This window comes from Nomascus leucogenys, chromosome 20 (assembly GCF_006542625.1).
Source record: "Nomascus leucogenys isolate Asia chromosome 20, Asia_NLE_v1, whole genome shotgun sequence".
Lineage (NCBI taxonomy): Eukaryota > Metazoa > Chordata > Mammalia > Primates > Hylobatidae > Nomascus > Nomascus leucogenys.
The window spans coordinates 77970059-77994964 of record NC_044400.1 but is presented as its reverse complement, the minus strand read 5'-3'; the positions used below and the strand labels follow the sequence as shown (position 1 = coordinate 77994964).

Genomic DNA, 24906 nt, shown 5'->3' with positions numbered 1-24906 from the left:
ACGGCTCTGCACCACATGCCACGGCAGGGCAGGCTACCGGGCACAAAACCCACCGGCACCTCGGACCTGGAAAAGCGCCAAGCACACAGCACTTCCTGAACGTCTGCAGTATGCCAGACACTGTAACTTGTGAAGCAGCAGCCAGGTCTGCCGTTGAGTCACAAGCACAGAACCGTGAAATTCATCCAAATACCTACACTAGAACCATCGCTCTGGATTCCCCCTCACTCACTTCAAATGCTGTTGAAGACAAAAACGAAAACCCAGAGCTAACAACCTCATGTCCCCCAAAACTGATCTATTCTAATGGCTGGGCGTAGTGGCTCACACCTGTAATCCCAGCACTTTGGGAGGCCGAGGTGGGTAGAACACGAGGTCAGGAGTTCAAGATTAGCCTGGCCAAGATGGTGAAACCCCGTCTCTACTAAAAATACAAAAATTAGCTGGGCATGGTGGTAGGTGCCTGTAATCCCAGCTACTCAGGAGGCTGAGGCAGAGAACTGCCTGAACCCGGAAGGCAGAGGGTGCAGTGAGCCGAGATTGCACCACTGTATTCCAGCCTGGGCAACAGAGTGAGACTCTGTCTCAGAAAAAAAAAAAGAAAAAAAAAAAAAAGTTAGCTGGGCGTGATGGTGGGTGCCTGTAATCCTAGGTACTCGGGAGGCTTAGGCAGGAGAATCACCCAGGAGGCAGAGATTGCAGTGAGCCAAGATCACACCACTGCACTCCAGCCTGGGCGACAGAGTGAGACTCCATCTCAAAAAAAAAAAAAAAACTGATCTAAACCACAAGCATGCACGATGGGGTGGTTCCCCGTGGAGCCAACGCTATTCAGTTATGTCAACTAGCCCCTGTAGAATCATCCTCCTCAAGCCCCAGCCAGCGTCCTCTAACAGTCAGCTCCATCACCCCTTAAAAAAGAAAACACCTGTCTGTGTGTTTGTATGTATGCAAAGGCACCAAAGAAGTCTGCTGAGAGGCACAGGGTGAGGAGCAGAAAAGGGAATTTTACTTTTATTTCACAGATGTGTTTTAAAAAATCAAACAAGCACATATTACTTTTGCAATTAAAAAAACCCTGGACAATCAAGTACAGGAGCTGGCCTGGCAGAGAGTGGTCCTGAGCACCTAGTCTGTGCCTGGCCCAGGGGACCAGAGGGTTTGATGAAACTGACAAAATCCCTGCCCCAGGGCAGCCAACATTTGATTTGGGGAGGGGGCCAATTAATGAATACGATCAAACTCTGTGGTTCTCAAGTGGGGAATCTGGACCAGCAGCGGCATCGCCTGGGCACTGGCTAGAAACACAAATTCTTGAGCCCCACCCAGACCTATGGAACCATAAACCCCGGGTGGGATCCAGCAATCTCTGGTTCAAAGAGCCCTGCAGTGGCTCTGATGCACACCTGGATCTGAGAACCACTGTTCTGAACGGCTGCATGCACTTAGAAAGGCGATTCCTGCTGTCCTACTTAACACCTCTCATCGGTTCCCACTACCCAAAGAGTTTCAAACCACATCTGGTCTAGCACATCAGCTACGGGTTGGGCCCAGAGCAGTCACTCCACAAAGAGGCATAACCACAACGACAGCCTATCAGCCAAAGCCTTCCCAGCCCTGCCACCTCATCGCCAGTCTCTTTCCCAAATACAGACCCTTCGGCCTCATGTTCCCACGCCTCTCCAAATCCTTCCTCAACCCTCAACAGTCACATTTTATATATTATACCTCAACAACAACAACAACAAAATTAAGTCAATAATTTAGAAACTCACAAAGAAAACTCCGGGTCAAATGGCCTTACTGGTGAAGTCTTCCAAACATTAAGGAAGAAATACACACACTCAGAGAACAGACCTTTCACTAGCCCTCTCCTCCCCCATTCTACCCCCTGGGGAAATGTATTAGATCATTCGACAAATATATTTACTGGCATCATTTAATCATAAGAAACAGACTTATTCAACAAGGACTTTCTGATGTCCCTCTGAGGATCATCTGACAAAGTTTGTGAGGGAGGGGGTGTAGGTGAGTACATGAACACATTTTTTTAAATTCCCTTGTGAAAGTGTTTTATTATCTTTTTAACTTTTTTGTTGTTAACGAAAATGGGGTCTCACTATGTTGCTGTCAGGCTGGGCTCGAATTCCTGGGCTCAAGCAATCCTCCCCCATCAGCCTCTGGAGTAGCTGGGATTGCAGGCTACCACACCCAGCTATTATTATGTTTCAATTCATATACAATAAAAAGGACTTTTTTGAATACAGTTCTATGAGGGTTTTTTATGTTGCTGTTGTTGTTGTTCATTTTCTTTGAGATGGAGTCTTGCTCTGCCGCCCAGGCTGGAGTGCAATGGTGCCATCCTAGCTCACTGCAACCTCCATCTCTTAGGTTCAAGCGATTCTCCTGCCTCAGCCTCCTGAGTAGCTGGGATTATAGGTGCCTGCCACTACGTGCTGCTAATTTTTGTATTTTTAGTAGAGACGGAGTGTTTCACTATGTTGGCCAGGCTGGTCTCAAACTCCAGACCTCAGCTGATCCGCCCGCCTTGGTCTCCCAAAGTGCTGGGATTCCAGGCATGAGCCACTGCGCCCACTCACTCAGTTCTACGAGTTTTAACACATTGGTAGGTTCACGTAATCACCAGAGAAAAATCTTATAGAAACTCTCTGAGAAAACAGAAAGTAGAACTCTCCCAACCCATTTTATAAGGCCAGCATAATTTGGTATCAAAACCAAAAGGAAAATTACAGCCCATACCCTTATAAATATAGACAGTAAAGTCCCAAACAAAATATGCAAATCAAATCAATGATAAGTGTAAAGTATAATATATTATGAACAAGTTGGGATTATTCTAAGAGTGCGAAGTTAATTTTACATTAGAAAAATACAACATTATTTACCATGTAAAGGAGAAAACATAAGTATCAATAGATGCAGGAAAAAAGCATTTAATAAAATACAACAGTCATAATTTTTTTAAAACACCTTTACTAGGACCAAAAGGAAACTTCCTTAATCTAATAAAGGTATCTAATAAAGAGTAAGGTATCTGATAAAAGGTATCCTATGGCAAACATCACACTTAACGAGGAAATAATGAAAGCTTTCCCAGAAACCAAGACCCAGACTAGGATTTCTGCCAGCCCCACTTCAATTCAGCACTAAATGGGAGAGCCTGGCCATACAATAAGACAAGAAAACAAAATGAAAGGTGTAAGAGTTGAAAGAAAGAAACTCATTCACAGACAGGACGATTGTCTACAGAGGATCCAAATGAACTATGGATAAGCTATTAGAATTAGTAACCGAAGTTAGCAAGGCCGATACACAAAAACTCACTGCATCAGCCATAAAAAATAATGAGTTCATATCCTTTGCAGGGACATGGATGAAATTGGAAGCCATCATTCTTAGCAAACTAACACGGGAACAGAAAACCAAACACCGTATGTTCTCACTCATAAGGGGGAGTTGAACAATGAGTACACATGGACACAGGGAGGGAACATAACACAACAGGGCCTGTTGGAGGTGGGGAGCACAGGGAGAGGGGGCATTAGGACAAATGCCTAATGCATGCGGGGCTTGAAACCTAGGTAACAGGTTGATGGGTGCAGCAAACAACCACGACACATGTATACCTGTGGAACAAACCTGCAAGTTCTGCACATGTATCCCAGAACTTAAAGTAAAATAAAAAATAAAAAAAATTCACTGCATTTACAACAAACACTACCCAATGAGTCAAATCTACATTTCTTGACATTTGTAACACCATCCCAAACAGAATCTAGGAATAAATTTAATGAAAGAAACATAAGACCTTTACATTAAAAAAAAAAAAAAAAAAACACTATGAAATGTGGAGAAGTGCAAGAAAACCTAAACAGAGGTTCAAGGATTCAAATTTTTTTTTTTCTGAGATGGAGTCTTGCTCTGTCGCCTAGGTTGGAGTGCAGTGGCGCGATCTCAGCTCACTGCAAGCTCTGCCTCATGAGTTCAAGCGATTCTCCTCCCTCAGTCTCCCAAGTAGCTGGGATTACAGGCGCCTGCTACCACGCCCGGCTAATTTCTGTATTTTTAATAGAGATGGAGTTTTGCCATGTTGGCCAGGCTGGTCTCCAACTCCTGACCTTAGGTGATACACCTGCCTCGGCTTCCCAAAGTGCTGGGATTATAGGCGTGAACCACCGTGCCCGGCCATGAATTAGAAGTCTTCATGTAATAAACACTGATCTATAAATTCAATGCAATCCCAAACCAAACCCTTGCAAATTTCTTTGTACAATCTGCCAAACTGATTTTAAAATCTACATAGAAATCAAAAAGACCAAGACTAGCCAAGACAACCTTCCAGAACGAAATAGAAGGGCTCCCTCCCAAAGTGCTGGGATTACAGGCGTGAGCCACCGTGCCCAGTCTTTTTTTTTTTTTTTGAAACAGATTCTCGCTCTGTTGCCCTGGCTGGAGTGCAGTGGCAAGATCTCAGCTTACTGCAACCACCACCTCCCAGGTTCAAGTGATTTTCCTGCCTCAGCCTCCCGAATAGCTTGGATTACAGGCGTGTGCCACCACACCCGGCTAATTTTTTGTATTTTTGGTAGAGATGGGGTTTCACCATGTTGGCCAGGTGATCCACCCGCCTCAGCCTCCCAAAGTGCAGGATTACAGGTGTGAGCCACCACGCCTGGCCAGGAGATGGCCAACATGGTGAAACCCCATCTCTACTAAAAATACAAAAATTAGCCAGGCGTGGTGGCTCACGCCTGTAATCCCAGCTACTTGGGAGGCTGAGGCAGAAGAATCGCTTGAATCCGGGAGGCGGAGGTTGCAGTGAGCTGAGATCTCACTACTGCACTCCAGCCTGAGTGACAGACTCCATCTCAAAAAAAAAAAAACCCCTACCTTGTCACTGGAATGACAAAAAGAAAAATAAACTGACAATATCACCTTTTGGAAAGATCAAGAGCAGCTGGCATCACCACACACCGCGAGTGGGACCCACAGGAGACCCACATGTCCCACCCCAGGCACGCACACGCCAGTGACATCCATGAGAACACCATGATGAGCATTATCTGTAACCATTGGACCCTGAACAAATCAAACCTCCACACACGGGAGAACAAAGAGTGGGATACCCATACAGCCGAAAACCAGACAACACGAAATAGATGCTACTGCCATGCAAACCTCCCAGGGTGAGTCTGCCAGTGTTGAGCAAAGAAAGCCAGACATGAGAGGGCATAATGGATGAGTCCATTTACCTAAAGTTCAAAAAAGAAGGCAGAGCTCATGTGCGGTGACAGAGTCAGAACAGTGGTTACCCGTGGGGAGCGAAATGCTGACAGGGAAGGAACCCGAAGGAGACTTCTGGGGGTTCTAGTCATAGTCTCTGTACTGATCGAGGTGGCAGACGTGCGAGTGTGTTCACTTCAGGTACTTAAGATCTGCAGGCTTTGCTCTCCTTTACATAAAATTTCAATACATGCTAACTCAGCTCAAACCACTCTCCCGTGCAGCCTTCCTGGGTTCATGTGCCCCCTCCCCACGCAGTCCCTCCTCCATGCTCCCAAAGCACGTCCACATTTATCTGTGACAGAGAGCTGGGAGTATTGCATTTTTGTTATTTGCACCTCACCTCCCACTGCATTTGTAGGGCAGGCAGGCTTCCTACTTGGTCTTTGTATCCCCAAGGTCTGACATAAAACCTGCCAGATAGAACTACATTAAAAGGTATTCATTAACTAACCCTGAAATGACTGCCACGTACGTCTCCACTGATAAGTCACTGAGTCCAAAGCAAGATCTAGTGTTCTCCCTAAAGTCATACTCTCCTTGAAATCTCCTTCAAACACTCTCTAATATTTAAATACAGCAGGAGAAAACTAAACAGGGATCCACTCTCTAACATCAGCTTAGATTTCTTTTTTTTTTTTTTTTTTTTGAGACGGAGTCTCACTCTGCTGCCCAGGTGGGAGTGCCGTGGTGCAATCTCAGCTCACTACAACCTCCGCCTCCCGGGTTCCAGCGATTCTCCTGCCTCAGCTTCCCAAGTAGGTGGGATTACAGGCATCCGCCACCAGGGGCAGCTAATGTTTTTTTTTTTTTTTTTTTTTTTGAGACAGGGTCTTGCTCTGTCGCCCAGGCTGGAGTGCAGTGGCACGATCTCGGCTCACTGCAAGCTCCGCATCCTGGGTTCACGCCATTCTCCTGCCTTAGCCTCCCAAGTAGCTGGGACTACAGGCGCCCGCCACCACACCCGGCTAGTTTTTTTGTATTTTTAGTAGAGATGGAGTTTCACCGTGGTAGTCAGGATGTCTCGATCTCCTGACCTCGTGATCCGCCCACCTTGGCCTCCCAAGTGCTGGGATTACAGGCTTGAGCCACCGCGCCCACCCTAATTTTTTTATTTGTAGTAGCGATGGGGTCTCACCATGTTGGCCAGGCTGGTCTTGAACTCCTGAACTCAAGTGATCTGCCCGCCTCGGCCTCCCAGAGTGCTGGGATTACAGGCGTGAGCCACCGTGCCGGCCTAGCTTAGATTTTTACAAGGAGAGAGAGAGAGACGGCAGAGCAGAAATGCCCATGTAACTTAGTACAAAACAGTACTAAGAAAAATACTAATTTATTCTTAATCTCCACCTGATAGTAAGGAAAAGAGGAGAGGAGGAGTTAGCGATAAGTTTGTAAGTATCACAAATTATGAGGGGTCTAGGGATCGCATTTCAGGGAAGGAATGACATTACTATGTTCGTTCCATATTAGAAATCTTCAGGAGTAAGATCAGATCTAAGGTGGGAGGGCTATACGTGGGATTTAGACTCAGGCAGGTCAGGAGCTCAAATCCCAGCTTCTTAACAAGCTGCCTGACTTTACGCAAGAAATGAACCTCTCTAGCCTCAGTTTTTCCATCTGTAGAATGGAGATATCATCAGTCAGTTGCCATCAGGGTTTATGTCTGTTAACTGTGCTTATTAATAAATAACACTAAGGGACTGGATGCGGTGGTTCACACCTGTAATCCCAGCACTTTGAAGGCCGAGGTGGGTGGATCACAAGGTTAGGAGTTCGAGACCAGCCTGACCAACATGATGAAACCCCGTCTCTACTAAAAAAAATACAAAAATTAGCTGGGCCTGGTGGCCTGCACCTCTAATCCCAGCTACTCAGGAGAACTGCTTGAACCCGGGAAGCGGAGGTTACAGTTAGCCAAGACTGCACCACTGCACTCCAGCCTGGGCGACAAAGTGAGGCTCCGTCTCAAACATAATAATAATACAAGTAAAATAAATAAATAAGTAACACTAAGAGCAGTCTGTTAATTATGCCCAAGCATCTCCTCTCATTTAATCCCAACTTTATTCATCCATGCATTTTTTTCATTCAACGAATACATATTGAGAACCAACTATGTTCTAGGTACTATGCCATGTACTGAGAATATAGTTCCTGATGACCGGAAATGTAGGTCCCCATCCTCATGGGGCTTGTCTTGAAGAAGAGAAAATTCAGAGACAGAACCTTGCCTAAGGTCATGCAGTAAAGTACCTATATTTGGGTTGAAGTCTGAATAGACAGTCCATTCTTTCTACTGGTGGCTCTGAACCCTGCTGCATGCTAGAATCACCCAGGGAGTTTTCAAGCATCCTGAGGCCCAGGTTTCACCCCAAACCAATGAAAATCAATCTCTGAGGGCAGAATGCGTATATTAATTTTTAAGTTTGCCAGATAATCCTATTGTGCAGCTAGGACTGAGAACTTTGCTCCTTAATAAGTCTTTCCCTTCCCATGCTATCTCATTTCTTTAATTAATGCTTTCTTTAATCTTTTTTTTTTTTTTTTTTTTTTGAGATGCAGTTTTGCTCTAGTTGCCCAGGCTGGAGCGCAATGGTGCAATCTCGGCTCACCGCAACCTCCGCCTCCCGGGTTCAAACGATTCTCCTGCCTCAGCCTCCCGAGTAGCTGGGATTACAGTCGCCCGCCACCACACTCGGCTAATTTTGCATTTTTAGTAGAGCCAGGGTTTCTCCATGTTGGTCAGGCTGGTCTCGAACTCCCAACCTCAGGTGATCTGCCCGCCTCAGCCTCCCAAAGTGCTGGGATTACAGGTGTGAGCCACCACACCTATGGCTATGCTTTCTTTAATCTATGTGAATTTAAGATAACTCCTTTCCAGCAGTTTCCATGGATAGTGAATTATTTCAGATTTTGTTTTAAGCTACGCCAACATTTCTACTCACTCAATAAAAATCAAACCGTAAACACCTGCCTTAAAGCACAAACTTTCCTAGTATCTTCTTGCCTCCTTTATTTTCATTGATCCAGGCTGCGTGCTGATTCCTAACCCAGCAGGCTTCTAAAGCTCAGTGGCGTGTGGCCCGCCCCTATACCCCAGCAAATATAGGCCATTTCTCCTGGAACCCTTGTCTCCTTTCACATGGAAAATGCCAAGCTCAGAGCCTGACACAATGTAGCCCCTGGCCATGAGGATTCCAACCTCCCACTCTCACACCAGCTCCAGGAATCTGACTCTATACAGCACTAGTGAACAGAACCAAGTCACATTCTGCTAGTGTCCCAGGGCCAATCAGGAACATGAGCTGGGGTTAGCTGGGGATTGGGGATGATTGAGACACAGGCTCTGTCCTTAAGGAGCTCCAGTAAGAGCAAGACACCTGAAACACCACTGGACTAAAAGGAAGCTGCAGAGGAGACAGGAGAGAAGCACGCATGCCCTGAAGGCCACCTCTGCCCCGGGGATGGTGAGAAGGTTCCTAGAAGCGGTGTCAGCTGTGCTGGGAACCAGTGACGCTGTGTCCAGCCAGTCCCGTGGAACCAGTGCAGGGATGAGGAGGACAGGAGAAACCCAGACATCCCCGCATTCTGTAAACCAGAGGACCCAGGGAGGACGAATCCTCCCACACCTCAATTTACAGGAACCAGAGGCCAGAGCCACAGTGAATTCCAACCACCCATCAGCCACTGCTTGGAGCATGCTCGTTTGTAAAACAGAGGTTGGGCTCTCACTACCAGTGAACTCAGTCCGTCAAGGACAGACGGCTCCCGTCAGGGTCATCACCCCAGGGAGGACAGGCCAGAGCTGACAGGGGCCCGAGATGCTGGTCATGAAGCAGCAAGCCCCGGGGACTCGGTCCCAAGGAAATCATCTGAAAGGCAGGCACCACACTCTGAAGCCCACGGGAAATTCCATCATCAAAACGCAGACACAAAAAGCCATTTCCTTATTGCTGGACAAGCAAATGATTCACAGGATGAAATCCTACAAAGACATTAATAAGCGTACGAACACGTTTTAATTGTGCTGAGAAATGTTTCCTCTACGTAAAAAAGCAGGACACCAAACAATAGAAACAGCATCCATTTTTATCTGTTTAAAATTCAAAGTCTGCAAGGAAATAAAAAAAGAAGGAAAAATCAGGGGTAGGTGTTAAAAAGGACAAAAAATAGAACGACGCCAAAGTTTTCCTGCATATTTTTAAACAAAGAGAAGCTTTAAGAAACATATCTAAGCTAAAAAGATCTAGCACAAAAAAAAAAAAAAAAAAAAAAACCCAGCAGAACGCGCCGGCTTCACAGACACCACAGATGGGTGCCGTGCCCGTGATCTGAAACCCAAGCGGCTGCGACCCCATATGGGAGACTGAATTGTTGGGGAGGTCTGCTCTCAAGACCCAGAACAATCATAGAATTTAAAAGAAACATATTTAGATTTAAAAGTTAAGTGTGCCAGATCCCTTTATGACTTTTTTTAGATTCATATTCACTCAAGGCTATCTGCTGACCACCTGCACCAGCTGGGAAAACCACAGGAGGACAGTGTGGCCCCAGCTCTCCAGAAGCTCAAGGTTCCAGGAGGGGGCGGGGAGTGGGCTAGTGCGGTCTCAAAGAAGTCCAGGGACTGTGGGGTCCACATGAGAGGTCTGGGAGAGGTTAGGGTGATCAAAGAAGGCTTCCTAGAGGAGGTGTCACTTAAGCTGAATCCTGAAGGACAAACAAGAATTTGTCCGGGAGAGGCAGCAGAACAGGCAAGGTGCAGAGGCAGGGCGTCACTGGCTCTGAGCACTGGCACCATTGGTGGCCAGAGATGCAGGCAGCAGCCAGATCCTGCACGCCCCATAGGCCACACCAAGTGGTCTGGACTTCATCCTCCAGGTGGTGTGAACTATCACTTGGGCAAGAGAATGAGAGGGGCATTCAACTAATCGGTTTCAGGCATTTAATTCTCATGAAGAAGGGAGAGGCGCAGAGGGAGGAAGGAAAAGACATCATAGCCGAGGCTCCCAGTTATTCACCAAATCCATTTCCTCGTTGTCCTGGGCACAGCCTCTTTCCCGGCTTCCCTCACAGGTAGGGGTGACATTCCAGCCAATTAACTCTGAGTGGAGTGGTGTGTGCCGCTTCAGGCACAGCTGGCCCTCAGAACTCCCACACTGGTCCCTACACACGCTCTCCCCTGCTTTGGTGTAATACCGAAGAACCCAGCAAGCTTCTGCTGAAAATGATGGGGCCACAGGACGGAAGGAACCTGGGGGAGCATGGCCTGGAAATCAACCTCCGTTGTGTTTGAAGCTTTATGTATATTTCAAGTTTGTTACAGCAGTGAACATTCATCCACCTAACTAGATATTAATGTATTTGTCCCAGGAATTTTGCCTGCCACTCAATTTCTTCTGCTTTAAAAATAACTGCTCTCAAACGAACCTCTAAAAGGGATTAAAATCTATTCCAGGCAAAAACTTACAGTGAATGAACAGCCAGGTATTAGGGTAAGGGTGACCCAAGACACATGGTTCCTCATCCCATCCACTGGGCCCTCACCTTCCTTCTTCCTCATGCCTGGTTCTGCAGGACATGGGGGCGGGGAAGGCAGAGCCCACTCCTTTTGACCCGCCTTCCCCCCTCACTCCTCCCACCACAGAAAATGTGTTTAACACCCAGATCTGAAACCTAAAAGGAGGTTAGAGCTTAAAGCTAACCTCTAACTTTCAAATGCCTATAAACACGTACCTGTAACACTTGGTACCCAGAACCTGGGTTGTAAAAGCCTCTTGCTAAAGGCAAGGGGGAATCCGAACAGGAAAACTGGACTGAAACTGGACTGCTGTGGGGCCCAAAAGGGCTATTCTGCAACTCTAGATGACTCACCATTCTTCCATATATAGAATCTTACAGGAATCGTGAGATAAACCACAGCTATTCACAACAAAGAATCAGCAAAACTGGAGTTGAAACAGCTCGCAGTTACAAACCCAGCTCGCTCAACATAAACAGGAACTGATTTGATGTGGCAATCTAGTAAGATGTGTGCGCGTGAAAAATACAGAAGGCATGAAATAATTCAGTGTTACTTGTATGGAATATTCTAAAAATAAAAAAGATGTGTAAATATTTTAAATAATCTCCTATTTAAGATAGGAAATAGGAGGAAACAGTTTTAATTACTGCATTATTCTATGATACGATCCACTAACAGCTGAAAAGCAGAACAGATTCTATCCCCATCTGGGCAAAGGGAAGTTAATTTATGAGTAGAAAGTGGCTGATGGCTGAAGAACTGCTTTGCAGGAATGGGCTTGCCCACAGGTTTCTCAAAGCCCGTGTATTCCTGTGGTCCCACACCAGTTCTCCTGCATTTCATACTGAATCGCCACCTCCCAGGCTGAACCTAACCTCACCTAGGGCAGAAGGAAGGTGGGCTGGTGAGGGACCTGAACACACACCTGGAGCCTCCAGGAAGATGGGCGTACTGTTTCCTGAGGCTGCCTGCAAGCCTGAGGGAGTTCCATGAACACAGGAGGTCTGACGTATCTGGAGCAAATTCATTCTCCTTCTCCTCCATCCCACAAAACAACCTTGCCCTCTGTGCAGTTTCTAAGGACATCAACGCCTTCCAGAAACTGGGGCAGAAACACTGCCTTGGCTATGGGACAAGTCAGAGGAACAGATGTGCAAGCTGAGGAAGGTCTTTTTTGGTTCAGTTCATGCCATTCCTGAATGTTACTGACACTCCACAGCTCCACAGCAAGTGTCTGCCTTCCCCACAGGAAGACGATGTCAGGAGCAACATAAAGTGGTAAGAACTTAAAAAGCTGCTTTTGGCTGGGTGCAGTGGCTCATGCCAGGAATCCCAGCACTTTGGGAGGCCAAGACGGCAAATCACCTGAGGTCCGGAGTTTGAGACCAGCCTGGCTAACACGGTGAAACCTTGTCTTTACTAAAAATACAAAAATTAGCCAGGCCTGGTGGCGGACACCTGTAGTCCCAGCTACCCGGGAGGCTGAGGCAGGAGAATCGCGTGAACCCGGGAGGCAGAGGTTGCAGTGAGCCAAGATCGCGCCATTACACTCCAGCCTGGGCCACAGAGCAAGACTGCGTCGCAAAAAAAAAAAAAAAAAAAAAAAAAAAATGCTGCTTTCCTCAGATACAGGCAAGTTTCCCAGCCCACCAACAGAAGGAAACGGACCATCAAACCCAGATGGGATTCAGAACAAACATCTTGAGCACTGGTCGATCACAGAACAGCCAACCTGCTTTCATCCAGTCATTAATAGCCAAGATAAATCGCTCGTGTTTACCCTCCAGAACTGATTCAATCCTTTCTCTCCATTTTCCCTTTCCTGCAGCACCTCCCTTAGGCAAGCCCTCACTACCATTCATTAGTTCATTCATTCGTTCATTCATGCCATAAGCCGGGACACGGCGATTCCTAACACCTCCTAGTAAGTGCTGCACTGACTGCTGTAACAGGCACTTCCCAAGCACAGCCTCCTGGCCGCCAGCTCGGAGACAGGTAAGACACAAGAACATAGAGCACCATGTCCAGCCGCCCAGCCGGCCAGGCAGAGCAGACTTTCAGGTCTTTGGCTCTATGACTGCACTCTCTGAATCTCCACCAGGTTCTTTGTCCCCTTCACTGGAGGGCACAACAGGCGCCTTCAGAATACACCTCTGAGGGGTGTAGGCGCCTCCCCCACCACGCTGTCATCTCCCATATTTAAATGTGCACTAGAGTTCACAGGGAGGGTCAAACACACCCTCAGGTGAGAACCTCAACCCCAGCAAGGCTGACTCCAGGCAGGGCCCTCCCCGCTACACCTATCTGACCTGCCACCTGGCCTCAGTTTCCTTCCCCTTCCCCGGAGCCCTGAGGGCGGCTCTTTCTCTAGACCTCTCTGGGCTACACACATTCCATTATGGATTTGCTTGTTTCACACCCACTGTGTGCTGCTGTTACACATCAAGAAGAACAAAAAAGGTTCAAGTCACAGATTGTCCCACAGACCAGGGCTGAACAACAGAACTTCCTGCATGGTGGAAATGTACTAATCTGAGCTGCCCAACGGGGTGGCCACAAGCCACATGTGGCTACTGAGCGTCTCACTGGCCAGAGTGACTAAGAAACTGAATTTTCCATTTCAGGTAATTTTAACTCAATTTAAATAGCTACATGGGGCTAGTGGCTAACACATTGGACAGCAGCTTGATATTCTAGTAACTAAAGCACCAACTGTGCCCCAAAATACGACTCCAGGCAGCCAAAAGGGACAACTTTGCTGAGCATGCATGAGGTACTGTGGCAGCCAGGAGCACAGGCTGCTGGTGCTCGTTTCTCAAGGAGCTTGCTGTAGGTTGTGAGGCCTGAAAAGCAAGGCCAGTCCCCGCCGGCCTCAGGGCCTTCGTCTCCACTGTGTCCTTCGGAAGAACACGCTTCACCCGCACGCCACTCAGATCTTTGCTCAAACGCTGCTTTCCCACCAAAGCCCTCCCTGACCCCCCTGTGTAAAGTGGAGCCTCTCCCAGCTTTCCCATGCCACCTCCACGCCACCACCCCATCCTCACCCCTCTCCTCAGGAACTCTGCCACAGGCCTCACAGCCTGGCACTGAGCATCCCTTATCAGTCTCTGCAGTGTGGTCTCAGTCGACTATCGTGCCATTGAGTGCTTTGATTTGGGAGAAGTGGGTGTGTTGACCGTTACATCCCCAGGACTGGGTGCTTGGGTAGATAATCTCTAAGGAAAGGGATGACGTCTGAATGCAACCATTTGGCAAGCACTTACTGAGTTCTAATGAGCACCAGCGTACAATGAGCAAGGGGCAGTCCCTTGAGGGGTGCGCAGGCTGCTGGGGGGGACCTGATCGGGTGGCACTGCACATGAGAGGTGCCCCAGCCACAGAGCTGGGAGCCGACATGCAGCAAAGGGGGCCACTCTTCCTGGGGGGCTCCTGTGGGTTCTTCTCATTTACACAGCAGGAAGAGGCAGGCAGGAAAACCATTCCAGGAGGAGTCTCCAGGCCTGCAGGAGGACAGCAGGGGCTACTGCTGATTCCAGAAGGTTCTTCCTGCTGGAAGATGCCGAGACCGCCTGACGCAACTCTGCATTTCACACGTGGGAAAGCTGTGTCTGCAAAGCGACTTGCCCCAGATGCAGAGGGAGTGGGTGGCAGAGCCAGGATGCCATCCACTGCTGATGAGGAAGAGGCCACCGGCTGAGCTGGCAAGGGTTTCACTAGCATCTCTTCCCCGGGGTGTCCACGGTGCTTTCCCATGCAGCACTCAGGCCAGCCCACAGAGCCTGGGGGAGGGCACCGCTGCTGCACTACTGCACAGCCAGGTCTCCCCTCCTGCAGCCGGGATGGATACTCTTCAGAGTGCGGCTGCAGGGGAGGAACCCAAAGACCTGAAACAATGGAACACTGGGGCCCACGGGGGGCCAGCCCCAGCCGCAGCCCCTGCACAGCTGTGTGACAGGCATGCTCACCCCGGCATCTCTCCTGTGACCCCTGGGTGAATGCAGGATCCACGAGGCACACAGAAGGACTGCAAGGCGAGGCTAGTCCTCGCACACAGGCTGGAGAGGGCTTCCTGGCAGTGGCTAAACATCTGCAGAAATGATCTAGGGATGCGGATCCTCAGAGAAGCAGAGAGAAGGCGTCCCTGAGTGAGCGAGGAGCCCCACCTCTCTGCAGACCTGGTCCTACGGAGGGGGAGATGCCAGGCTGGTGCCTGGTGGGAAGGCCAAGGGGACATCTGCTGTGGGCAGCCAGCTGGGAGTGAGGCTGAGGTCCCCTGGAGAGGGCCAAGGACTGAAGAAGAGGAAGTGGCGCCTCACGCTCGTGTGACCACGGTCCATGTTCCTCCCAGATGTTTCCTCTTGGCATTGACTTCCCCCCTTGCTATCCTGGCCTGGCCCTCTCCAGAGGAGCATGTGAGGTTATGTGCACCCAAGGGCAGGGTGGTCGAGCATGGTACCACTGTCTCATGCAGCTCCTAGCACTGGGGCCACCAGGCAGCCCCCAGAAGAGGGATCTTGCACAGCCAACATTCAGGGCTGATCCCCACGGTCCTCCCCCAGACAAGCTCTCCCTGAGGACAGGGTGCTGTTCACAAATGGGGAGGCTCTTACACCATGGGAAGAAGCCCTGTCTCAGCAAGGCCAGCCCAGCAAAGCAGCGCCCACCACCACAACGCCCGGGACGGCACTGCTGCCTCCCTCTCCCCACCCAGCACACGGGAGGAGTGGAATGAAGACCTCCACTTCCTTTCTCCAACACTCCTGGACCAGGCCCACCAGACGCAGCTCAAACAGCAATGCGATGGCCCCGGGGGCAGCCTACGTCAGACGTGGTGGACACTGACCCTGCAGGCTCCACTCCCAGCCGGCCGTGTGACTGGAGCCTCCCCGCCCACACGGTGAAGACCCCCACTACCCTCCAGGCTTCAGGGTCTTCATCCTGCTTCTCTAATCCACCCTCCTTCCACCGCCCGGAGAATCCGCGCCCCAGTGTAATCACCCTCACACGTCCCTGAGCCCTGCCTCTCTCTTCCTTCCCTGTACACACTTAGCTCAAAGACAAGCCTGCCCTGAACGTGTATCTGTGCAAAAAACATGGCTGGAGAAAGACACGCAGCACGCTGACTGGTCCCTGATCGCCTGGCAGGGCCCTTGCTGCCCCCCAGCAACGCTTCCTTCCCTCTCTATCCATTCTCCCACACGCCTTGATGGCTTTCACACAGCTTCGAACCCAGCACACCATCCCCACTGCTATAGCCCCAGGGTTTGTGCCCCCACCCAACTCACATGTTGAAATCCTAACCCTCAGGTTGACAGTATTAAGAAGTGAAGCCTTTGGGAAGTGACTAGGTCATGAGGGTGGAGCCCTCCCCAGTGGGATTAGTGCCCTTATAAAAAACATGTTCAACAGCTCAGTAGACACTGAACCTGATGGCACCTTGATCTTATGCCTCCCAGCCTCCAGAACTGTGGGAAACAAATTTCTGTTGTTTATAAGCCACCTCATCTACAATATTATGTTTAAAAATTTTAAACAGGCCTGGCGTGGTGGCTCACACCTGTAATCCCAACACTTTGGGAGGCTGCCATGGGCAGATCACCTGAGGTCAGGAGTTCGAGACCAGCCTGACCAATATAGAGAAACCCCCTCTCTACTAAAAATACAAAATTAGCCGGGCACAGTGGTGCATGCCTGTAATCCCAGCTACTAGGGAGGCTGAGGCAGGAGAATCACTTGAACCCGAAGGCAGAGGTTGTGGTGAGCCGAGATCGTGCCACTGCGCTCTTGCCTGGGCAACAAGAGTGAAACTCTGTCTCAAAAAATAGATAAATAAGTAAGTAAAAAAAAAAAAAAAGCTCAAACAGACTAAGACCTCCATCCTTGGGACCCTGCTTCCTACTTCACCAAAAACAAAACAAAACGAAACAAAAACCCAGAGCAACCAAACAAGAACTTCCACTGACAACAGCAAATGCTGGGGAGGATGTGGAACAACAGAAACTCTCATTCATTGCTGGGGGAGTCAAATGGTACTGCCCCTTTGGAAGACAGTTTGCTGGTTTCTTACAAAACTAAACATACTTTACCGTATAACTTAGCCACTGCATGTCTTGGTATTTACTCAAAGAAGCTGAAAACTTATGTCCACACAAAAATCTTCACACAGATGATTATGGCAGTTTCATTCATAATTGCCAACACTTGGAAGCAACTAAGTTGTCCTTCAGCGGTGAATGGATAAACTACGGTACATACACACAGTGAAATATCATTGAGTGCTAAAAAGAAATGAGCTATCAAGACATGAAAAGACATGAAGAGACTCGGATTTACATTACTAAGTGAAAGAAGCCAATGTGAAAATGATTTCCACCTGTATGGCAAAACTATGGAGACAGTAAAAAGATCAGTAGTTTCCAGGGGTTAGGAGAAAAAGAGAGACGGATAGGTGGATCACAGAGGATTTGGGGGCAGTGAAACTCCTCAGTGTGATACGGCCACGGCAGATACATGTCATTATATACCTGTCCAAACCCACAGAGTGCACAGCACCTGATGTAGACTCTGGACTCCTGGTGATAATGATGTGTCAGTCAGTGTGGGCTCATCGACGGTAACAAATGGACTCCTCCAGTGTGGGCTGTTGATGAGAGGGGAGGCTGTGCACATGAGGGTAAAAAGGAGATACATGGAATTCTATCCTCTCTGCTTAATTTTGCTGTAAACCTACGAGTGCTCTAAAAAATAAACTCTATTTTTTAAAAAGTAAATATGTTGAAACTAAAAATCTATATTCAGGCCAGGCACAGTGGCTCATGCCTGTAATCCCAGCAATTTGGGAGGCCGAGGCGGGTGAATCACTTGAAGTCAGAAATTCAAGACCAGCCTGGCCAACACGGTGAAACCCCGTCTCTACTAAAAATACAAAAATTAGCTGGGTGTGGTGGCGCATGCCTGTAATCCCAGCTACTCAGAAGGCTGAGGCAGGAGAATCGCTCGAACCTAGGAGGCAGAGGCTGCAGTGAGCCAAGATCACATCACTGCACTCCAGCCTGGGCAATAGAGTGAGATTCCGTCTCGGAAAAAAAAAAAAAAAAGTACATTTACACACAAACAATGAAGCAACACTACAAACAATAAAGTAGACTACAAGCATGGAAGCGGGAGAGAGGGAGAGGAAAAGGGAGAGAGAGAGGGAAGGAGAGGGAGAGAGCACACACGAGAGAGCGCCTGCGAGAGCAAGCACCCTCCCCCAGACCCCTCCTCCCCATCTACCTGTGCCCCATCCTCTCCCAGGTGCCTGCTACCCTGGACTCTCCCCAGCTGAAGCCACTTCTCTGTTGAACTCTAGATCCTGCTCCTTCAGATGCAACTCAAGGACAAAGCTCCAGTGATTCTCTCTTCTCCCGGATATGTTCACCTCTTATTTTTTTACTAGGTTGTTTTCAAATTAAAAAAAAAAAAAACAACAACAAAGAAAGAAAGAAACAAACAAACAAAACAAAAAAAACCCTGTATTTCTCCAATCTTAAAAAAGGAAAAAAAAAAATCACACCACTTCTGCCTCCAGCTATCACCCCATTTTCTGCTCCACTCTGTAGCAAACCCACCAAAAGAATTATCTGCTCACTGCTTCCAACTTCCCTTCTCCCAGTCTCTTTGGGTCTCACTCTGTCACCCAGGCTGGAAATGCAGTGGCGGGATCACTGCAGTGGACCAGTGCAGCAGACGCCTGGTGATAACAATGTGCAGCTCACTGCAGAGATGGGGTCTCACTATTTTGCCCAGGCCAATCTCAAACTCCCAGTTTAAAGTGATCCACCCACCCTGGCCTCCCAAAGTGCTGGGATTACAGGTGTGAGGCCACCATGCCGGCCCCATTCTCTCTTAAATATTTACTCCAGTTTCGCTTTTGCTTGCACCACTCCACAAAAACAGCTCTGGTCAAAGGTCACCAATGGCCTCCTCATTGCTAAACAGTCAATTCTTTTCATTTTTCTTTTTTTTTTTTTTTTTTTGAGACAGAGTCTTGCTCTGTCGCCCACGCTGGAGTGCAGTGACGCAATCTCGGCTCACTGCAACCTCCACCTCCCAGGCTCAAGTGATTCTCATGCCTAAGCCTCCCAAGTAGCTGGTACTACAGGAACCCACCACCACACCAGATAATTTTTGTATTTTTAGTAGAGACGGGGTTTCGCCATGTTGGCCAGGCTGGTCTCAAACTCCTGAGTTGCCTTGGCCTCCCAAAGTGCTTAAACAGTCAATTCTGAGTCCTCATCTGCCCTGCCCTCTCAGCAACCTCTGCCCAGTTGCCCCTCCCCTTGTTGACACCCATGCTCACCGGGCTGGCACCCAGCTTCCAGACCCCACACTCGTGCCCTCCCAGCTCACCAGCCCTGCCTTCTCACTCTTGCTGCTTCCTCCTCTCCTCCCAGATCTCGTGGTGCCGGCAGGCCTCAGGCACACTCCTTGGTCCTCTTCTCTGTCTGCCTGTTTCCAAGTAGACCTCACCTGGTTTCAAACCACCTCCAATGCTAACAAGTCAATGTATACCTCCCATCCAGCCCCACTCCTGCCAGGATCCTCTCTAGTCACCCACTCCACCTCCTTCCTGTAAATGTCTAAGATGTCTCAAACTCCACCCCTCATCTTCTCTCCAACTTGGCAACTCTATTTTCCACTGGCTGAGGCCAAAAGTCGTAGAGTCATCTTTGACTCCTTTCTTTTCCCCACACTCACATCCATTCTTCAAATCGCACCCTCCCCACAGCTGCCACCCAGGCGAAGCTATCATCACCTTTTGTCTGGACTCCTGCAACAGCCTCCTCGGACTCCCCGCCCTGCCCTTCCCCTGCCCGGAAGCCTCCACTCAGTACAGCACCTCAGGACATTCTGTTTAGGACTCAATGAAATCGCTACTCCTATGGCAGGCAGACTTCTGAGATCCCCTTTCCCTGATGTTCATACCCTGTAAAATCCCTCCCTTTGAACATGGGCATAAATTATGAATATGATGGGATGGTCACTCTGTGATCAGGTTACATCACATGGCACAGATGACTTTAAGAAAGAGAGGTAGGCCAGGCACAGTGGGTCATGGTGACTCAATCCCAACACTTGGGGAAACCAAGGCAGGAGGATCACTTGAGGCTAGGAGTTTGAGACCAGCCTGGGCAACAAAGTGAGACCATGTCTCTACAAAAAATTTTAAAAATTAGCTGTGTGTGATGGCACATGTCTGTGATCCTAGTTGTTCTGGAGGCTGAGGTGCAAGGATGGCTTGAGCCTGGGAGTTTGAGGCTGCAGTGAGCTATGATGGCACCAATGAAATCCAGCCTAGGCAACAAAGCAAGACTCTGCCTCCAGAAAAGGGAAGGGGAAGGGGAAAGGGAAGGGGAAGGGGAAGGGGAAAGGGAAGGGGAAGGGGAAGGGGAAGGGGAAGGGGAAGGGGAAGGGGAGTGGAGGTAATTCTCAATGAGCCTTACACAATTTCAGTGAGCCCTTAAAAGCAATCAGTGTTCTCTCTGGGAAGAGATTTGGAGTGCCAGACGGACTCAACACAAAAGAGTCCTTGTTGCTGGTTTTCAATATGGAGGGGCCACACGGCAAGGAATTTGGGTGACTTCTAGGAGCTGCAAGTGACCCTCAGCTGACAGCAATCAGGGAAATGAGGAGCTCAGTTTATAGCCACAACGAGCTCTGCCAACAGCCTGAGTGAGCCTGGAAGCAGAAAATTCCTTAGCCAAGCCTGGGATGGGGACACAGCCACCAACGTGCTGTTTCATCCTTATAAGTGCCCAAGGGGAACCCAGCCACACCATGATGGACAGCCATGTTGTTTCAGGCCACCAAATGTGTGGTTATTTGTTATGCAGCAGCAAAACACCAGGACAACTCCTCTGCTCAAAATTCTGCAGTAGAGCCAGGCACAGTGGCATGGTAGGCCCAGCTATTCTGAAGCTGAGGCAGGATGACCTTTTGAGCCCAGGAGTTCAAGGCCACACTGCACTATGGCTGCACCTGTGAATGGCCACTGCACTCCTGGCTGGCCAATGCAGCAAGACCCCATCTCGAAAAGAAAAATTCTGCAGTGGCTCCCCACTGACTCTAAGTCAAAGCCAACATCACGCAATGGCCTATATGCCCATACAGAATCTGGTCCCACTGACCCTTCTCTCAGTCCATCCCCAGGGCCTCTGTGCTCAAATGCATCAGGCCTGCCTGCGTCCTTCTCCCTTGCTGGATCACTCGCCTTCCAAGTACCTGCTTGGTTAACTTTGCGACTGACATCTTCAAGTCTTTTTTTTTTTTAAATTTCCAGACAGAGTCTTGCTCTGCCGCCCAAGATCGTGCAGTGGTGCGATCTTGGCTCGTTGCAACCTCTGCCATAGTTCAAGCCTGAATGGTTCAAGCGATTCTCCTGCCTCAGCCTCTCGAGTAGCTGGGATTACAGGTGCACGCCACCACACCCAGCTAATTTTTGTATTTTTAGTAGAGACAGGGTTTCACCATGTTGGCCAGGCTGGTCTTGAACTCCCAACCTCAGGTGATCTGCCCACCTTGGTCTCCCAAAGTGCTGGGATTACAGGCGTGAGCCGCCCGCTTGGCCACCTTCAAGTCTTTGCTTCAATCTCTCCTCCTTCAGGCCTATTCTGACCAGCCAATTCATTGTGTAACTTGCCTTCATCGGTCCTCCCAGGACCTCGTACCACCTCTGCTTGCTGGCTTTCTCCATAGCTCTTAAGTCTGCCAGCACATACCCTCCATCCACTCACTGTGTCTACCACCAGCACCCTCTGCTAGAACTTAAGCTCTGCAAGGACAGGGGCTTTGTTTTGTTCACAAATGAATCCCAAGCACCTAGAACAGTGCCTTGGCATATGGCAGGTGCTCAGTCAATATTTTTTTAAAGAATGTATGATGAGAAGCATATTTAAGAACCTAGCACAGAGCTTGGTACACAGCAGCCACTCAAAAAATGGATCGTTATGGTTGTGATTTGCTGCCAAGAGAAAACAAAGCCCAGGAAAGCACAGGGAAGCAGCACACCCTTACAAGCACAGCTGTTCTTTTTGAACGTGGCTGGACCACTGGCAGGTCTGCAAACGGCATCTGCAGCAGTAACCAGACAATCTCCTGTGTGTGTCCAGCACACACACAGCTGGCGTCCTATGGCTCCTTTCAGCCACGTGTGCAGTGATACCATCAGCTGCATGTTTCCAGACACGAACCGCAACCTCAAATTGAAGCTCACCCAGATTTAAAGAAACGTCTCAGGTCAAGGTTACCAGTGACCTCCCAGGTGCTGAATCAATGCTTGGTAAGAACCCAGCTGTGTAAACCAGTGGCTAGAAAAGAAGTGCAGACATTCTGCAATCGAGAGGTAATCAAGCTGCTGAAAATCCACCTGGTACAAAAACACACAACCAGGGAACTTAAACCCTTGGGATGGGGGAATCGAAACAGTGTCAGACGACCCAGAGTGAGGCTGGGCGTGGTGGCTCACACCTGTAATCCCAGCACTTTGGGAGGCTGAGGCGGGCAGATCACGAGGTCAGAAGTTTGAGACCAGCCTGGCTAACATAGAGAAACCCTGTCTCTACTCAAAATACAAAACTTAGCTGGGTGTGGTAGTGCGCGCCTGTAATCCCAGCTACTCAGGAGGCTGAGGCAGGAGAATCGTTTGAACCCGGGAGGCAGAGGTTGCAGTGAGCCGAGATGATACCACTGCACTCCAGCCTAGGCAACACAGCAAGATACCATCTCAAAAACATTTTAAAAATAAATAAAAAAGAAGACCCAGACTAAGTGTGTGCCTGTGCAAACACTTAAACAAAGGCCAGTTTCCAAAATCACTGAGACCCCTTGCAGGTTGTTTTTTGGTTTTGTGGTTTTGTTTTTTGTTTTTTTTTTTTTTTTGAGATGGAGTCTCACTCTGTTGCCCAGCCTGGAGTGCAATGGCACTATCTCAGCTTACTGCAACCTCTACCTCTCAGATTCAAGCCATTCCCCTGCCTCAGCCTCCTAAGTAGCTAGGATTACAGGCACCCACCACCAAGCCCAGCTAATTTTTGTATTTTTTGTAAAGATGGCGTTTCGCCATGTTATCCAGGCTGGTCTCCAACTCCCGACCTCAAGTGATCTGCCCACCTCAGCCTCCCAATGTGCTGGGATTACAGGCGTGAGCCACTGCGCCTGGCCCCCTCACAGACTTTTAGTGAGGAATAATGGGAACCATCCTACGAGCTCCTTGCTTGCTAAAGTCCTTTCTGCTTCTCTCTGGCTCAAGGCCTCCAGGAGGCACCTGCTGTGATTCTGCCGTATCTCCCTCCCCTGTCGATGGCCAGCCCACAAAGGCCACCAACCAAGCAGCAGGCCTCGTGACAAACGGCTGATTCCAGCCTCACTCCCACACTTTCAAATGCCTGGAGTAACTGGAGGAGGAAAAGGCATTCTCATCCTGCTGGCCCACGATGGCTCAAGAAGCAATTCTCCAACCGTCTTCCCACCGAGGAGCTTCAGTGCCCTGACAGACGCCACCCAGCTAGACCCTGACCCAGCTTAGAGCTCTGCTCACTGCCTCCCTTTTGCAGAGCATCACAGTTCCAACACTGCCCTGCAAAATCACCATTGCACCTCTGGTTTCCCGTTCAACTCCTTTTGCTCTCCCAGCCCCACACTTCCCCCTTTCTGATCATGTTACACATATTACAAAACACAGGGTGGTGTCTTTTGTAGAAACAGCATGGACTTTGGAGTTAACAAGTGAATGTTCAAATCGCAGCTCTGCAGTCTGTGCAGTTAGCCTTTCTGAGTCTCTCTCCAGTGAACTGTGAAACGCTTTAGAAAGCGACCGAAGTGCCTGGCCGAGAAGCTGAGCTCAGAACAGGGCAACTGCATTCTTCAAAGGGAGCTGCTCATCTAGATTGTATCAAGCTAACAGTTTAACTCATTCTCATCAAGGCAGCCCATCCGCTCCTGTGCAGACTTTCATCTTACCCCGTCTGGCTGTGACAGGCTTTGAGTCTTGAGACTAAATGTCGTCCTCAAAGTCCTGCCCCATCTGGGCGTCTACCATCTCTCTGGTCTCCCCTCCTAGCCCTGCCCCTCCTAGCCCTGCCCCTCCTGAGCACCTCATGCTACGGCACCTTCCCAGAAAGGCTGGGCTCTCTCCTGCTCCCATGACTTTGCACAAGCTGATCCCTCACCATCTTCACCCTCATGCAGGTGGGCAGCACTTTCGAAGGCCAGCTGGCATTTCAGCCCTGTTACTTCTTTCTGAGCTGTCAACGGGCTTTGCTGCTTTGTTCACATCTTTCTCCAGATCCTTATCACACAGTAGAGGGACTGACTCAGTGGCCTCCAGCACTAGTCTGCCCATCTTCGAATCTTCTTGCTTCCCTACTGCCTGGCACTTGCAGCCCAACACCTTGATTAGAATGGTCCTCTCATCGCCGCAACTCTAATGTAAAGTACATACCCCTCAGCTCATTTTGCAAACAAGGACACTAAGCCCCAGAGAGACTGAGCACCTGCCTTACCCAAGACCACACACCAGCAAACAGTGACATCAAGAGACCACCACCCAGCACGCCCTCTCAGGATCACAGCAACACACAAGCTCATACACACCAGCAGCAACGCAGGTCCATAGCAGGTGCCATCTGTATATCCATAATGCCAGGGCAAAGTCGCCAGCAATATTAACAAACTGTTTGCACAGAAAAGGCATAGTTACAATGTTCCATCTCAGTTCACTAGAGCTAATTCTAAGATGGCCAAAGCAGGAGTAAATTACAGTCAAGCAACATAAAAACATAGACTAGACATTAATGTGCTGCGATGTGCCCAGTGCTCACATCTATGTACACTCCCTCCCCATTTAATCCCAACAACCCTTAGAAGCATGAACTTATTCCTATTTCCCTGTAACCTTGGGCAAACCACTTAACCACCCCTTGCCTCAGTTTCCTCACATGTAAATGAAAATTCACGGTACTTAGTTGAATTAGTCAGCTTTCAGTGCAGGATACAGAAACCAAGCTAATTTTTTTATTTTTAGTAGAAATGAGGTTTCATCA

At 49.0% G+C, this 24906-nt stretch overlaps 1 protein-coding gene across 1 annotated transcript in view; it reads right to left on the bottom strand.

Moving 5' to 3' along the window:
• TBC1D14 (TBC1 domain family member 14) overlaps positions 1 to 24906 on the bottom strand; it is a 117111-nt gene that overhangs the window by 73577 nt on the left and 18628 nt on the right. The gene's annotated exons all lie outside the window — the stretch shown is intronic.